This window comes from Elephantulus edwardii, unplaced genomic scaffold (genome assembly GCF_000299155.1).
Source record: "Elephantulus edwardii isolate Elephantulus edwardi_28Jun2011 unplaced genomic scaffold, EleEdw1.0 scaffold00003, whole genome shotgun sequence".
NCBI classification, from domain to species: Eukaryota; Metazoa; Chordata; class Mammalia; order Macroscelidea; family Macroscelididae; genus Elephantulus; species Elephantulus edwardii.
This window is the reverse complement of record NW_006399753.1, coordinates 19841506-19859423: the sequence shown is the minus strand read 5'-3', so window position 1 is coordinate 19859423 and position 17918 is coordinate 19841506.

Below are 17918 nucleotides of genomic sequence, written 5' to 3'. Positions count from 1 at the left end.
ATACAATCCCTCCCCCCAAGTCCACTCTACTATGCAGCCTTTGCTCTGGACTCAAGTCATGACAATAATACCTAATCATATATACTGGTATTCTTAATTATCTACATTATGCTACCTAACCTAAAAAGTGCATTAAAGTCAGTTCCCAATTACCATGAAGTTGATGTTGTTGCTAGTTGCTCTCAAGTTGTGTACAATTCGTAGTTCCCTGTGGGCAATATCTGAATCCTGTCTTATCCTGTGCCGTCCTCATCAATCGTGACATACTTGAGACTATTGCTACAGTCACTGTGTCAACCCATCTCATTGAAGGTTTTCCTATCTTTAGTTGATCCATCACATTTCCAAGCATGATGTCTATTTTCAAGAAATGGCCTAGTCAAAGATAATTGCATAAAATAAATTATAAGATAGATAATATGAAGATTAAGAGGAAGGCATTTGTTTTATCAAGTAGAGTGCATTAGGAAAGTAGTCAAGAAGACATTGACAGGGAGCTCTGGTGGTCCAGTGGCAAGAAGCTGCACTGCAATCCCAAGGGCATATGGTTCAAATCCACCAGATCCTCTCCTAGATAAGGAAGGACAATCTCCTCCTGTGCCAGTCAGCCCCAATTTGACAGTACATAACAATAAATTTTTTTTAAATAAAGGCATTGGCTATTGATGGGTGATATGACAAGACCACCTAAGCCATTCAATGCCATGGAATTGGAATTGACTCATAATTGACCCTCCAGTGGGCTTTTAGGGGTCTGTAACCCATGGAGACTCATAGTGATCCAATGTATGCTGCTCTGAAGCCTGCCCTGTCCTGAGCCAGTCTCACTGACTGTGACACACCAACCTCAATTATCCTAGTTACTGTGTCAGTTCATACATGTCCAAAGTGTGTTCTATGTGAGAAGGATGAGCAATCTCTTTTTAGGCAATTTACTACCTCTGAAAACCCACTTAGAGGGTCAGCTATGAGTCACTGCTGACTCAACAGCACATACAAGGACAACAACAATGCCGTATTATATAGATATACTTTCGGTCCTAGGCACTTCTATAGTGGTTGTTTTGTTTTGTGTGCCATCACGTTGGAACTTACACATAGCTGACCCTCCAGTAGGTTTGCAGAGGCAGTAAATTAAATGGAAGGAGAATGCCCATCCTTCTCCTATAGAACAGCCGGTAGATTCAAGCTTTTGGGTTTGCAGCGCAGCTTCTTATCACTAGGCAATTAGAGTTTAGTGGTAAGAGAGATTAAATTTTCTAGAGAACTAGGGAATGTATTCAGGGAGACTAGAGATTTGAGATAGACTTTGTGAGATCAGTTGTTTTTGTCAAATGCTGTCAAACCAAGTACAATTCATAGCAACCCTAGGAACAATAATAGATCTGAACTCAGACCCATCCTGTACCACCTTATCATTTTCAACACATTGGAGTCCATTGCTACAGACATTGTATCAATCCATCTCTTTGAGTGTCTTTCTCTCTTTTGGTGACTCGCCATCTTTCCAAGCATGATATCTCTTTCCAAGGAATAGCCTTTGCTAACAACATGTACAAAATATGTGAGACAAAGCATCACCGCCTCTGCCTCCAAGGATCATTCTTATTGCACTTTCTCTAACACATAGTCATTTGTTCTTTTTGCAGTCCATGGGATACTCAGCACTCTTCTCCAACACCACAGCTGGAATGCATCTATTCTTCTCCTGTCATCTTTATTCATTGTCCAACTCTCACATGCTTAGCAGGTGATTGGAAAGACTGTGGCTTGAAACAGTAGGATCCAATGAAATCAGTGGAAGATCACAAGGACTTAAATATTAAAATAGTAAGGGTAGCATAATTTCAGATGGACGGAGTTGCATGGTGAGAGGTAGGCATGTCTTCACAACATGAAGCTTGTTAAGAGTAAACTATGAGTGTGGTTGTTGTTGTTATGTACCATTGAGTCAGAACCTAACATAGCTGACCCTCCAGTGGCTTTTAAGAGGCAGTAAATCACATGGGAAGAGATTTCCCATATTTTTCCACAGAACAGATGGCAGATTTGAAGTGCCTATTCCTTGTTATTAAACCACAAGAACCCTGTAAATGAGCAGTAGTACTGAGAAGTAGGCTAGGAATATGAGTTAAATATTGAAATACAATCAAATATTTTATTTTTGTCATCATAGGACTGAATTTGCTCTGGAAGTTGATATGATAGGAACTAGAATTTGGATAGAAGCTAGGATTTGGTGATAAAAGACCTAGTTCCTAAAATGCATAATAAGTATCACTGGTGATATATACATAAGATGATATCATGGACAAACATTTATTTAATAATTCATTCATCGTCATCGTTAGGTGCCCTTGAGTCGCAGGGGACTCATAGCGACCCTATGAAGGAGAGTCCTCAACACTTGTGTGTCTCTCATCCTCTCTCCAGATTCCTAGGGTTTCCGGAGGCAAACTATTATGGAAGTGGATGCCGCTCCTGCTTCCAAATTTAATAATTACACACCTATTTTATTTTTTCTGCCTTATTTTTTATTTGACTGAAGTTTTGCAAAAGATATTGGTCATTCATTAAATCATTCATAGACATTTTGTCTTATAACAAAAATATCATTAATGAATGATAATATTTAATCAGCCTTTACATCAATTTTAATATATTAAATTCATAGACTGTGTTACTGTCATGAGATGCTGTCAGGTTGGGTCTGCCTCATAGAGGCCACATATACCCCAAAAAACCCCAAAACACCACTCATTTCTGTGCCCTCTGAAATCTTTGCAAGATGTGAGACAATTGCTGGAGGCACAGTGTCAATCCGTCATTAGGATCTCACTCTATTTTGTTGATTCTCTATTTTACAACAAATCATCTTCTCAGGACTAGCCCCCTAATACTGTGAGGCCACCTTTTACTCTCCTAAGGAGAACTCCAGCTGGACCTTGTCCAAAACAGAATTGTCTGCTCTTTGGGCAGTGCATGGACTAGTCAATGTTCTGCACCAAGACCATAATTCAAACACATCAATTTTTTTCAGTGTTCTTTATTTATTTCTGATTTTTAGTCTAGCCAAACTCTGTAATAGGCATTTTCAAACTGTCATTTTGACAAACTCATGTATCAAATTCTTGTGTTCCAAATCAGTGGCCCATGCATGATTCACCATTGATGGATGGCAATTTCTACAGCATGACTGTCAATCTTCTACAGTGTGACTGTTATGTGTGGATCATAACAAGTTATGGCTGACATTGAGAACAATGAGAATCCTGGAGCATTTAATTGTGCTCATGCAAAACCTACCAAGACTAAGGGGCTGTTGCCTGAGCAAAGCAAGGAAACACTGTTGCTGTTGTTGTTATTGTTATTGTTCTTGTTATGTGCACTCAAGTCACCTGTGAATCACAGGAGATACTATATACTATAGCTCTGAACCCTGCTTATCCTGATCCAGTCTCACTGACTCCAACAAACCTAGTCTTATTGACCCAGTTATCAAAGTGAACATTACATGGTTTCAAGTTAAGAAAGATGTGAGTCAGGGTTGTATTCTCTCTACATACATATTGTATATATATCCTAAGGAAATTATTTGAGAAGCTGAACTCTATGAAGAAGAATATGGCATCAAGATCAGAGAAAGGCTCATTAATAACCAGTGTTATGCAGATGACACATCCTTGCTTGCTGAAAGTGAGGAAGACTTGAAGCACTTGTTGCAGAAGATTAACGAATACAGCCTTCAATAGAGATTGCATCTCAACATCTAGAAAATAAAGGTTTTACCACTGGACTGATAGGTAACATTGTGATAAATGGAGAAAAGATTGAAACTGTCAACAATTTCATCTTACTTGGATCTACAATCAACATACTTGGTATCAGCACTCAGGAAATCAGAAGACATTGCACTGGGAAAGTCTGCAGTTAGGGACCTCTCCAAATTATTGAGGAGTAATGATGTCCGTTTGAGTACTAAAGTGCATCTGATTTAGACCATGGTCTTTTTGATTGCTTGCTATGTAGTTGAGAGCTGGTCAGTGAATAAGGATGACAGAAGAAGAATTGATACCTGTGAGTTGAGCTGTTGGAGATTACTGAACATCCCATGGACTGCCAAAAGAACAAACAAATACATCTCGGAAGAAGTGCACCCAGAGTGCTCCATGGAGGCAAAGATATTGAAGCTTCATCTCACATACTTTAGGTATGTTTCTAGGAGAGGCTGCTCCTTGGAGAGGGGCATCATACTTGGAAAGGCAGATAGTCAGTGAAGGGTACACAGTCACTGCCGTAATGGGCTCTAGTGTGTTAGGAAGTGTGCGGACAACACAGGATAGGACCGGATTCAGATGTGTTGTTCATAGAGTCGCTGTGGGTCATACTCTACTTGATGGCACTTAGTGCCAAGAAGAATAATATAGACTCTTAGAGTATGAAAGCTATTAGGTGTGTCAAGTTAGCACCTAACAACAGCAAAAACAAAAATCCTAACTCATCCAGTTTACCCAGAAGGTAAAATGACGTAACCAAAATCACAGAGTCCTGAATAACTTTCATTTCCACACTAAATCAGTCAAGAAGAGAGCTAACAGAATCTAGGGAGGAGAATTGGGATTGACAGTGTTGCTAGACTCTATACCAGTATTTCTCTGATCAATGAATTGTGTGTTTTATATGTACATGCAACCATTGTGTTTGTTTTGTACTTGATAGTTTTAGAATACTGGGACAACTTCTCTTGTCTCCATAAAAAATTAACAAGAAAGCACGACCATATACAAATTAAAAGTCTGCTTCTCTTCCACTCCTAGAAGATATACATTTGATCATCCCTACCTCATATCTGCTGCCATTCAGGTCAAATGTCACCTCGGAAAGGAAAGACTTGTCTGTAGAAAAGCCATCTGGCTCTACTTATTAAATATGAAAAACTCCTTTTAAAAATCATATTATACTTTGGGGAGAAACTTCACTTGTTGCTCAAGATGCAAATGATGTGGTAATTTAGGCCAAATAGCAAAATACATTTTCTGTTTAAAAGTGGCACAGAGGGCATGTCCTTTGCGATATTTTTCCCTCTGAAGAACTTCCACTACGATCCCTTAATTTATGATGCAGACATGAACTAGACTCCTGTGGCAGGAAGGACTAGTGATACTATTTTTTTCTGTCATTTGAACTGAGACAGAAAGAGCAGTAGTTTTATCCCACTGTCAATTATTTAATTCTTCTATTTTGGGCACCTTTTTAAATGAAACAGGAAATTTTGGGGGCGTAATTGCACTCCAGTATACTGTGTAACCAGGAAAACGCATAGTAGTAATGTACGATAATAGAAAACTATTTCTTTGTTCAAAAACTTGAATTAAAATTAATGAAGGGGATCGTTAATCGCATTTAAAAAGATTCTTTGTCTAACTAAAGAAATAGCTGCATTTTCCCTTATCTCACAAACCTTCCTAGTCCATTAAAATACATGACTTTAATATTCTAAATTTTGGTTTTCAGCCGAACAGGAATCAAATAAGACTGAGCAATGGGGACGTTTTAATGCTTTTCCTTCAGATTTGAGCCTCTGGCGTTTCCTCCAGACCTCTCTTTTCCATCGTGCCTGAGCAACTTAGTCAGTAAAAGCCCAACGGACCTCTAACTAACCAGCAACCTGTTGTCACCTATTCCCTCCTGACTCACAGAGACAATAGGACAGAGTATAGCTGCGCTATGGAGTTTCCAAAGCCGAATTCTTTTTCCCCCTACTTTTAAAATTATTATTAATTTTAATGAAAATTTACAGAGATTTTGAATTTCCATTCATTCATTGTTGCACTTTTCTCCCTGCCCACTCCTCCCCTCCAGTTCATTCTTCTCTTTGAAAAGTAAAAGAAAGATTATTTCATTGTTATACAATCCTTCCCCCCAAGTCCACTCCACTATGCAGCCTTTGTTTTGGACTCATGTCATGACAATAATACCTAATCATGTACCCGTTTTAAACAGTTCTCTCCCTCATCTGTTTCAATGCAATATACATTATTTATCCCATATTTTTCAGACTCCCCCACAACCCCAAGGTCAGTCCTGTTTTACAACAGTGGCACTATGCAGTATTGGTCCTTTTGTGACTCAGATATTTCACTCAGCATAATGTCCTCCAGGGTCACCCAGTTTGTATAATATTTCATGAGTTCCCTGTTTTTTAATGCAGCGTAGTATTCCATTATGTGAATGTACCACTGCAGCCACTATGGAAGGCTGTATGGCACTTTCTCAAAAAGTTGCAAATAGAAATACCATTTGACCCAGCAATCCCACTACTGTGAATATACCCTAAAGAAACCATAACCTCCAACCAAGGCTGAACTCTCGATGGACACAGACTCTAACATCTCTTTTCCCCCTGCTCAATGGTGGGTGAGTTTGAACCACAGAGCCTTTGGTGCATAGCCAAGCACTTAACAACTACATCATCTATAAACTCAAAGAAAAGGCACTGCCAATGAACTGAATTTGACTACTAGAAGCTTTTCCAAGTTTGTGAAGCTATTAATCTTCACAGAAGGCGACTGACTATTCAGTGAAGCAAATGGTGGGACCAGGGACCTTTTTGCTAGCAGCTTGCACGACCCGGGCTCCTTGCCCTCTCTCTGCAGAGATTCAAATTAGGAGTGAAGAGACATTGAATGGTATCCCTTTGTCACTTTTCTAGTCAGCTACTCAAAGGGAAAAGGCACTACTAGTATGTGAACAGCAGATATATTTTGAAGATGCTTCCTCCATTTGTTTTCAGTGTAGAATAAGCATTGTTTTAAGAGATTGCAATCACCATGGTCCCATACACACTTGAAATTATGGATTGGATTGCATTCCCCCAAAATTTATGTTGATGTTCTAAACCCTGGACCTGTGAATGTGATCCTATTTGGAACAAGAGTTTCTCTGTTGTTAATATTAGTTTAATTAATTATGATGGGTTCTAAACCTAATCCCTTCTGTGTGGTATATTTCAAGAAGAAAGAAAATAGATGAGAAGAAACACACAGGTTAAGGGAGCTCTGGTAGCCTAGTGGCAAGAAGCTGCACTGCAATCCCAGAGGTACGCGGTTCGAATCCACCAGATGCTCTGCTGGAGAAGGAGGGGCAATCTCCTCCCGTACTAGTCAGATCTGATTTGATGGAACACACACACACAATAATAAAGTAAAATATAAAAACATATTATTAAAAAAAGAAACACACAGGCTGAGCTATCTTCATGCCAAGAAATGCCGGGAACACTTGCATCTACAAGCAATGAAGAGTCCTCCTTTAGGGCCCATGTCCTGTGTGGACATCTAGCCTCCAAAACTGCAAGGCAATAAATTCATAGAAGTAGAAACTATTGCTGCTTTATGTCATCTTTTTTTTAAATTTTTTAAAATTTTTTTAAAATTTAGTTTGTTTATTTTTCATTTCAATGAACATCTACAGGGATTTTGGAATTCCATTCATTCATTGTATGTCATCTTTTTTTGCTGAAATTTAATTTGAATGAAGTTAAGCTTTACTTTATCGTGCAGAGAGGCATGGGGCAGGAGACTCTGGCTCTGTGCTGTTCAGAAACCTCCATCTAAACACTGACCAGAAAGGCTGGTGAAGAGTCTGTCTGGAAAAGGGACTGGTCTTATAAGTCTAGTCCAGGTTGGGAACGTGATAAGTGTGCCATAATTCATGGTCACTTGTTGGTGTCCTCAAGTCAACTATACTCATAGTGACCCTAAGAACAACAGACCTGAACCTTGCCCTGTAGAATGACATCCTCCCCATCGTTGATATAATGTAGTCACTGCAGTTGTGTGCCATCTAATCAGAACCGACGCATAGCTGGACCTTCAGTGGACTTTCAGAGGCAGTAGGTTGCATGAGGGAGATGGCCCACGTTTCTCCCCTGGAGCAGCTGGTGGATTCGAACCCAAATGTCTCTGAGTTGGCATCACAACTTCACCAGTTCAATAAAAATATTGTCATTTCAATGAAAAATTGCAAACTTTCATCCGTGATAACAGTAAGTTAACTCTGTATTCTCAATACCACCTAACACTGTACTTCTATACAAAATTGCAGCTCCATAATATTCATTGCATTCAATTCCATTTCGAAGTCTGAATGAGCAATAAAGCTGACACACGCTGTGTCTGCCAGGAAGTACACTGGCAAGGTTCAGATTGTTCACATGTGTTATGGTCACAGATGTTGGGAATGGTCTCCGGAGTGAGAGGAGCCAGGCTCTTAAAACAGTGCCTTGGAAGCTGCCCAGCTCTCAGCTTCACTTATCATACAGAAAGACATGGGGCAGGAGCCTCTGGCTCTGTGCTGTTCAGTAACCTCCATCCAAACAGGGTCCAGAAGGGCTGGTGAAGAATATGTTCTCTGAAAGGGACTCGCCTTGTAAGTCTCATTTATTTCTCATTATAAGTAAACATTAACAAAGAAATCACCACACCCATCTACCCATCCTCCATCACTATATATTGCCAAGAGTACATTTCCAAGGATTACTACCTGTGCTCTGTTGAAATTCTTCACTTTGTAAGTTGACATTTTTTCCATATTTGTGGATCTGGGCTAAAAATCACCTGCTTTTTCTTCCTTTTCTACACGTGGTTATGAATTGAGTGAGGCCTAAAGGCCATCAAGCAAAAGATTACTTTAGTAAATGGACAGAATGCAGTTTAGCTGCATGGGAAGTCTTTACTAACAAAGCACATAACAAATATACAACTTTTATAGTCTTTTCTATTTTAAAAAATAATTTTCAAATTATTTTTTGCAACATTTCCAAATCATAATGACCCTAACCACAGAGATTGCTGGCCCTAAGTCACAAAGCTTCCACAGAGAAGGGTGAGGATATAAAGCTACACTTTAGCAAAATAAATCAACTCGTGTCAGCAGGCTGCAACTGACTCACCGCTGACCCTTCACTAAATTTTCCAAGGTTGCCAATTATACAGAAAGGTATTGTTCATTATTCCCTTGGGAGCACCTGGTGGGTTCAAAGAGCTTACCTTTTGGTTGGTAGCACAACTTTTTAACCACTAGGTCACCGGAGCCTACTTCATCTAAAATATGCAAATGTAGAACTGTGTCCACTACACCATAGTGGATATGTGGTGTGAGGACTGCTGAGGACTTACAGCCTCCTTTTTATTTTTATTTTTAAATTTTATTCTGATTTATTTACGAAGTTTGAATATATTGTTTTTCACAAAAGAGCCTACCCACAGTCTCCTTTTGTGTTTTCTAAAAGGATAAAGCACCCACCACTTTCATATGTTAGATAAGTCCTTGTAAGCTCCTATTGAATTGCTGATAGTGTCAGAGAAGTGAGACCTTACATATGTTAACTTTTCTTGGTTATTTTTCAAGATTTTCAGCTTTAGAAGAAGAAATGGAACACAAGAATGTTACATTTGCAAAGAACAAATGAAAAAGGAATTGGATAGAAGATCCAGTGAAGCCACAAGACTGCATTGCACCCTGACACCTGGGATATCTTCTCTGGACCACCCCAGTTCCAACAATTAAAGTCCATGTCAGAGGAAACTCTTCCATCGGAGGTAATTAACTGTGTTTGATCATCTCACACTATAGCTCTACATTTTTCACTATTTGAAGAATATCATTTCCATGAAGGATTTATAGCCACTTTTGTCCACATTTTCCAGGCCAAAGTAAATCATTTGGATGCTTCTAAACGGAGTAAGCTGACAGGGTAAAATCATGCTTTTGGGAATGGCAAAACTTGACCATATGGTCAAAAGTACTGCAATCTTCCACGACTGGGAAATGGTATATTCAATGATCTAAGCAATCAGGAGGTCTGTGGAGACAGCAGGGTAGATGCTTTCAGAAATCTTATCTTCCATTTATCACTGAGCTCCTGATTATTGTCAAGGATCATCCATAACTCTCTCCTAGAATTTATATTCAGATTCCAAAATGAAAAACATTCTCAGGGGATATGCACTATATCCCTCTCCCTTTGGACAGGTAAAGTGTTATTATCTTTGTCTTAAAAGAAGAGGAATCCATACAGATAGATCCTTCACTGGCCCCAGATAGGAAGGAGAAGAGGTAAGGCTTTAACTCAGTCCTTCTGTCTTACAGCCCTGTTCCATTCTGTTCTTTCCACTACCCTGTGCATTGGAATAGGACTCAATGTTCTTTTGTTACATCTCCAATAGTTAGTTAATTCTCCTTACTTTTAAAGTGGAGCCAATAACATCACATCTCATGGCAGAAAAAGCTCTAAGTTAAAACATTCCAAGCAAAGCTTTGTTTCCTTAGCTGGTTTGTCCTAAGTATCCTAGTCTGTGTGCAACGTGATTATGTTTTTGGAGGCATCCTCTAAATGGTGGTGGTGGCGGCGGTGTGTGCTGTTGAGTCAGAGCCGACTAATAAACTGACCCACCAGCAGGTTTTCAGAAGCAGGTAATTAGAAGAGGAGCTTGCCTATCCTTTAGAACAGCTGGTGGATTTGAGCTGCATGCGTGACTTTGAGATTGTAGCCCAGCTTCTTACAGCTAGGCCACTGGAGCTCCCTAAATAGAGTAGGAAAGTGTTGTCCCAAAGAAATAGCGTCAGCTATTGCCCTGGTACTGTATGTGGTCTAAGACATAGAGATGCATTGCATGAACTCCTTGTGTAGACAACTATACTGCATTCTTTTTTTAAAAAAAATTTTTTATTGTATTATTTTTACGTGTACCATCAAATCAGATCTGACTGGTACAGGAGGAGATTTCCCCCTCCTTCTCCAGCAGAGCATCTGGTGGATTTGAACCGCGTACCTCTGGGACTGCAGTGCAGTGTCTTGCCACTAGCCCACCAGGGCTCCCTTATACTGCATTCTTTAAAAAAAAAAACAACAAAAAAACCAAAAAACAAAACTTCAAGTTGTGTTCTCTTGAACTAGTCCCAAATGAGTAACGATGAACTCAGAGATAGACAGGACTTAGGCTACAGAAATCAGCTGTGAGTTCCTGAATGTAAGATATGAATGTCAAAGGAGAAAGACCATTCCTTCATTCTCTTGGTTGGATTTTCAAGCAAAATAAAAGGACATGGTTATATTGGCCTTCAGTATCAGGTACAGTGACAGATATTTTCAAATGGAATATCTGCCACAACTAAATTACATTCTTTCTTTACTGTTTAATTTGGATAATGAGGTGTTAAAGGAGAAAGACTAAGTAATAAACCACATACTATAATAATGCACAAAGCAGAAGAGGAAGACTTTGGATGGGATGGATTGACAGAATGACTGGGGTCTAATAGGGGCAGACGTGTTGGAGACAATGAGATTGGCTCATGATAGAACAGGATTCAGAGCTATTGTGCATAGGGTCTCTATGAGTCACAGGCGACTCACTGGCACATAACAACAACAACAACAACAAATTTTCTATAATTATACCACTCTGATAGCTCTTGATCTTTTTGAATCTTGGAAACTAAATAGGGTTGATCCTGGTTAATACTTGTGTTACCTTAGAATACTCGGTGGTGTAGACTTACCATGACCCTTCTGTCAGTTTAATAATGATAGTGGTTTGCATATTGCTGTTATGCTGGAAGCTATGTTACAGGTATTTCAAATACCAGCAGAGTTGCTCATAGTGGTCAGGTTTCAACAGAACTTCCAGACTAAGACAGAAAAAAAGCATAACTTACCATCCACTTCTGAACTAGTTGACCTTTGAAAACCTCGTGGACAATAGAAGAACAAGTTGGACATAGTGCTGGCAGACGAGCTCTTTAGGTTAGAAGGTGGTCAGAAAGGGACTGGGGAAGAGTTGCTTCCTCAAAGTAGAGTCTATTATAATTATGAGGACGGAATAAAACCACAGCTGATTTAACAAAGAGCCCTGGAAAAATTGGAAAACCATCTGCAGAAAACTGAAGCAAGACCCACATCTCACACCATACAAACCAACCCCAAGTGGATCAGGTACCTAGGAGAAAAATCAAAGAATATCACATTCATCAGAGAAAAACTAGGAATGACTTTAGAAGCCCAGCAGGAGTGGCATCTACTTCCTAAACAACTTGCTTCTGGAAACTCTATGAACTTTGATAAATGTCTGTAGTTGTAGAGGGACTTCAGGCTTTTTGTTCATAGGGTTTCTATGAGTAGTGCTCGACTTGAAGACAATCAACAACAACAAGTATCTACAGCATAAACAAACTTCCAAGGATAAAGAAAGACCTACCTATACTCAGAAGAGAATAAAATAGACGAGTGGGACCTTCTAAAAATAAAATCACTGTGCACATCAAAAAACTTCTCCAGATGAGAAAGAGCACATTCAGGGTGGTATAGTGAAAAATATATAAGCAAAAGTAAAACTCAATATCACACCGGAATTCAGCAGCTTTAGCAATCTGGTGGATCATTTTAATTCGCATTTGCTTACACATGTTCTGTTTCAATATGTGAACCTGGCTGATGTTGGCTCCTTGTTACAGGCTATACTCAAATGTAATCCATGTGTATCTATTCATTTTCAGACTAGAAAGGCAGCAGGTTTTTTCTATGGTTATGAATATGGGGCAAATTCAATAGCAAAAGATGTTTCCAACATCTACTGGTGTCGCATTGCTTAGTATTCTGTTGTTTAATGCAAATCATGGATTCACATAAAATAGTTAAAATAAGTTTCTTCCATGAAAGTAAAATAAACAGTGAATATTTGAAACCATGGTAAACTACCGTTTGAAGAAGGTATTTAATAAACTCAATTCCCAGAAATTTCTTGCAAAGTAGATATTGTACTTTCTAAGTACTCAGAAGAAAATTATTAGAATGAACAAGTATTTTAGTGTTTATCTTTCCTTTCTTTTAAAAAAATCTTTTTCATTTGTTTGTTATGAAAAAGTTGAGCGTGAGGTTGATGTTAACACATTGAAATGAGGGTTTAGGAATGTGTGTCCTCAAAGATCATAAAGTCAGACTGCTAGAGAAAATAAGACTTTAAAAAGGTTTTGAGCACAAAACACATTAAGACTTCTCAACTACAAAGAGAATCCTAGCTCTACAGCAAAAGGGTAACTCAACTTATTGTTGAGTCAGAATTAACTCAAAACTGACCCTGTTGTGGGTTTGTAAGATTGTAAATCGTATGAGTGGAGATTGCCCATCTTTGTTGTAGGGAGCTGCTTGTGCATTGAAAGCATTGCACATGATTTCTTTCTAGCTTGCCAGAGGAAAGAAAGTCTCTAGGGTGACATATTTTTTATATGATGGGTTTGGCAGCCTACACTGCATAGGAAGCTGCACTGCCAACCCAAAGACAGGTTAGTTCAAATCCACCAGCTGCTTCTCTGGAGAAAGATGAACAATCCCATGCTGTGTGATTTACTGCCTCTGAAAACTTGCTGGAGGGTCAGCTGTGAGTTGGTTCCACTTTGACGGCAATGAGTTGTTTATAAGCGGGCAGATACTATAAGATGTTCTGTGAATTATTGGGTAGTTGCGGGTAACCCCACAAAATAACAAAGGAAAAATATTGCTATTATTTTTTAACAATATATTTTAATTTGACTGTGTGGATCACAACAAACTGTGGCTGGCTCTGAGAAGACTGGGAATCCCAGAACACTTGATTGTGCTTATGTGAAACCTATACATGGACCAGGATGCAGTCGTCAGAACAGAGTAAGGAAACACTGGATGGCTCAAAATTGGGAAGGGTGTACACCAGGAATATTTCCTATCTCCATACCTTTTCAAACTATATGCAGAACAGATTATCTAGGAGGTTAGGCTCTATGAGGAGAAGTGGGGGATCAGGATTGGAGATAGACTCATCAACAATCTGTGCTATGCAGATGACACAACCTTGCTTGCTGAAACTGAGGAGGACCTAAATCGCTTGCTGCAGAAGGTCAAGGATTGTAGCCTTCAATATGGATTGAAGCTCAACATCAAGACAACAAAGATTCTCGCCACTGAGCTGATTTGCAGTATCATGATAGTTGGTGAAGAGATTGAAATTGTTAACAGCTTCAGTTTGCTTGGCTCCACAATCAACATTCTTTGTACCAGCAGCCAGGAAATCAAGAAATGAATCACATTGGGGAAAGTCTGCTGTCAGAGACCTCTCCAAAGTACTGAAGAGCAATGATGTCAGTCTGGAGACTAAGGTGCACCTGATCCAGGCCATATTCTTTGCTATTAGTTGTTATGCATCAGAAAGCTGGATAAAGACTAGGGATTATAGAAGGAGAATTGATGGCTTTAGGCTGTGGTTCTGGAGAAGAGTGTTGAATATACCATGGACTGCTAGGAGAAAAAACAGATTTGTTCTAGAGAGGATAAAGTCAGGCTGTTCCTTGGAGTCAAGGATTCTGAAACCTCGTCTGACATACTTTGGACATGTTGCAAGGCGGGGCCAGTACTTGGAAAGGTACATCATGCTTCGGAGAATGGAGGGATAGTGCAAGAGAGGAAGGTCCTCAATGAGATAGATTAATTCAGTGGCTGACGTAATGGGGTTGGTGTATCAGAGACAGTAAGATTGGCACAGGATAGAGCAGGGTTTAGTGTTGTTGTATTCATAGGGTCACTATGAGCTGCAGGTGACTCGGTGGCATATAACAACAACATACTTTCTTTCCATTTTCTTTTGTTAGTATAGCCCACGTAAAACATTGAGATTATGAGATCATTTCATATCTACAAATATACTGTCTTTCAAAATGGTGCTGCTGAGGATTCATGAAAAACAAAGCTTATCCATTGCTATCCACAGCACAGTTGTGTTGATTTTTCAATATTGAGTGTAGCTGTAGCATAGTATACCATGGAAGGCAAGATTTGCTGTTGATGTTGCTCTTATTCTTAGGGGTCCTCAAGTCAGCTCCAACTCCTAGTGAACCTATGTACAACAGAATGAGACACAGTCCAGTCCTGCGCCATCAAGGTCATTGCCATGTGTGATCTATTATAACCACTGTGTCAATCCATTTCATTGAACGTTTCTCTAACTCTTTACTTGACTGAACATGATGTCCTTCTCCAGGTCCTTGTCCTTCCTGATAACATGCTCAATGTAGGGGACAAGAAGTTTCATCATTACTGCTTCTAAGGAGAATTCTGCTTATAATTCTTTCAAGATCTCATTTTGCTTACAGTTAATCTTTGATACAATGAGACAAGGTGCAGCTTGGGTTTTCTATTTTTTTTTTTTTTGAGAGGGTGCATGTGTGTGTATGAGAGAGAGAAGCTTTCTCTGATAATTTGAGTTCATTGGAATGCAATATACCAAGACACCAAATTAGAAGTATGTTCTGTTTTTCTCACAACTTTAATTTCCATAGTATAAGCCTGCCCTGAATGTCAAGAAAAGGAAAAATACCAGTGTATAAGAAAATAATACTAGGCCCATTATTACCCATCTTATTAAAGTAATATTGGGCCCTTGAGACATCTTACCGCAGTCATGGAGAAGCCAATATGAACATCGAGGTCCTTCTGCTTTCATTGTGATTTCCCAACATTTCATTGCTCTAAAGTTGTGGAAACTATTTTAGGGATATTAATTTTCTTTTCTCTTACCATCAGAAGGATTAAATTTTCTTAATTTGGTTGCCATCTGTAATCACACGTGCAGATATAAATATTTTACAAGTGGAATTATGCGCTCCAGTCTCTTTTCTGGCGATGTGTTATATGTGGTTCTCGGGCTGGCCCTGCCAACAGCAGCAGACTTCTGTAAATATCTCAGCAGTTTTGCATATCCTCTGTAAATCTCTGTGGTGTTTATTCTGCCTGTGCAGTTTTTGGGTGGAGAATTTACTTCTACCATTCTTCAGTTTGTCTCAATTCTTTAGCTTTATTAAACCTTCATTTTCTCTATGTAAAAAGGGAATGTCAAGACCTACCTCTAAGATTAGCACTATTATACACTGTCTTACTGATGCTGAGTACCGCAGCCCAAGAGTTCGATTCCACAGTGTTGACAATGACTATCACCTTTCCAGAAGTCCTTGAACTTCTGAAGTCTTTTGATAACCTTTCAGTTAAAAACCAAGAGCTTAACTATTTGTGCTCGCTAGGAGGCAAGGATTCTGGGGCTTCGTCTGACATACTTTGGACATGTTGCCAGGAGGGATGGGTCCTTGGAGAGGGACATCATGCTTGGGAGGGTGGAGGGACAGCGCAGGAGAGGAAGACCGTCTATGAGATGGATTGATTCGGTGACTGGGGTAATCGGGATGGGTGTGTCAGAGGCGGTGCGGTTGGCGCAGGATAGAGCAGGGTTTAGAGCTGTTGTGCATAGGGTTGCTATGAGTCGGAAAAGACTCGATGGCACATAACAACAACAACAACAAGGGACACTTAGAACAGATATACTAATATGTAATATTTCCAGTACATGAAAAATAGTGTAGTAAGTGTTTACTAAACAGTAGGTATTATAATTTTTCTCCAAAAAAATCAGTTTCTTCTATTTAAGAGCAGGGGATCTAGGGACTGAAAGATTTGCTCAAATATTCTGGCCTTATCAGTTACTGGAGCTGGTGGCTTACTGGCAGGAAGCTGAGCTGCAAACCCGAAGGCACACAGTTCAAATCTACCAACTGTTCCATGGGAAAAGGATGGGCAATTTCTTCCCACATGATTAACTGCCTCTGAAAACCCACCAGGTATGTGTTGGTTCAGACTCTATGGAACTCAACAACATCTGTTATTGTTGTTGTTGTTGTTATGTGCCGTCGAGTCACTTGCCACTCATAGCGACTCTATGTACAACAGCCCTAAACTCTGCTCTGTCCTGTGCCAATCGCAGTGCCTCCAACACACCCATCCCAATTACCCTAGTCACTGAATCATGTACCTCATAGACTGCCTTTCCCTCCTGCACTGTCCCTCTACCCTCCCAAGCACGATGTCCTTCGCCAAGGACAAGTCTCTCCTAACAACATGTCCAAAGTTTGTTAGACGGAGCCTCAGAATCCTTGCCTCCAAAGAGCCACTCGGTTTATCCCTTTCCAGGATGAATCTGTTTGTTTTCCTAGCAGTCCATGGTACCATCAATGCTCTTCTCCAGCACCACAGCTCAAAGGCATCAATTCTCCTTCTATTCTCCTTAGTCAGTTATTAGCCAATAAAAATTTCGCAACTTATTTAGTACCTAAAACTTGGGATTTTTAATATATAAAATGAGACAGGATTGTAAGACCAGATAATTGGGTTGGTGTGAAGATTAAATACTATTTTACTTTTAAGGAAACCAAGTGCTTAGTATAATACCTGGTATATAGTGTATACTTAGATATTAGCCAGAAATTGATGGTTTAGCATTCAAGGTGCTTCAAGAAACAGATGCAACCCTGGAAGTGTTCACCAGTATCTGTTATCAAATCAGGAAGACAACGACCTAGCCAACTGACTGGATGAGATCCATGTTCTCATTCCTGAGAAAGGTGGTCTAATAGAATGTGGAAATTATCACAGTATATCATTCCTATCACATGAAAGTAAGAGCGTACTGAAAATTATTTTACAACATCTGAAACAGAACATTGGCAGAGAGCTTCTAGAAACTCAAACTGGATTCAGAAGAAGCGTGGGGCCATCCATTCGTGATGCCAGATGAATCTTGACTAAAAGCAGAGAATACCAGAAAGATGATGACTCGTGTTTTCTGACTATGTCAAAACATATTTGACTGTCTGGATTATAGTAAATTATGGATAATATTGAGAACGATGGGGATCCAGGAAATATGCTCCTGTGGAGCAGCTGGTGGATTTGAACCAAATGCCTTTGAGTTGGTAGCATAACTTCTTATAACTAGACCACCAGAACTACCTACCCAGTATAGACAGGTCCTAGTTTTGTTAATAACTCTTCATGTATTATA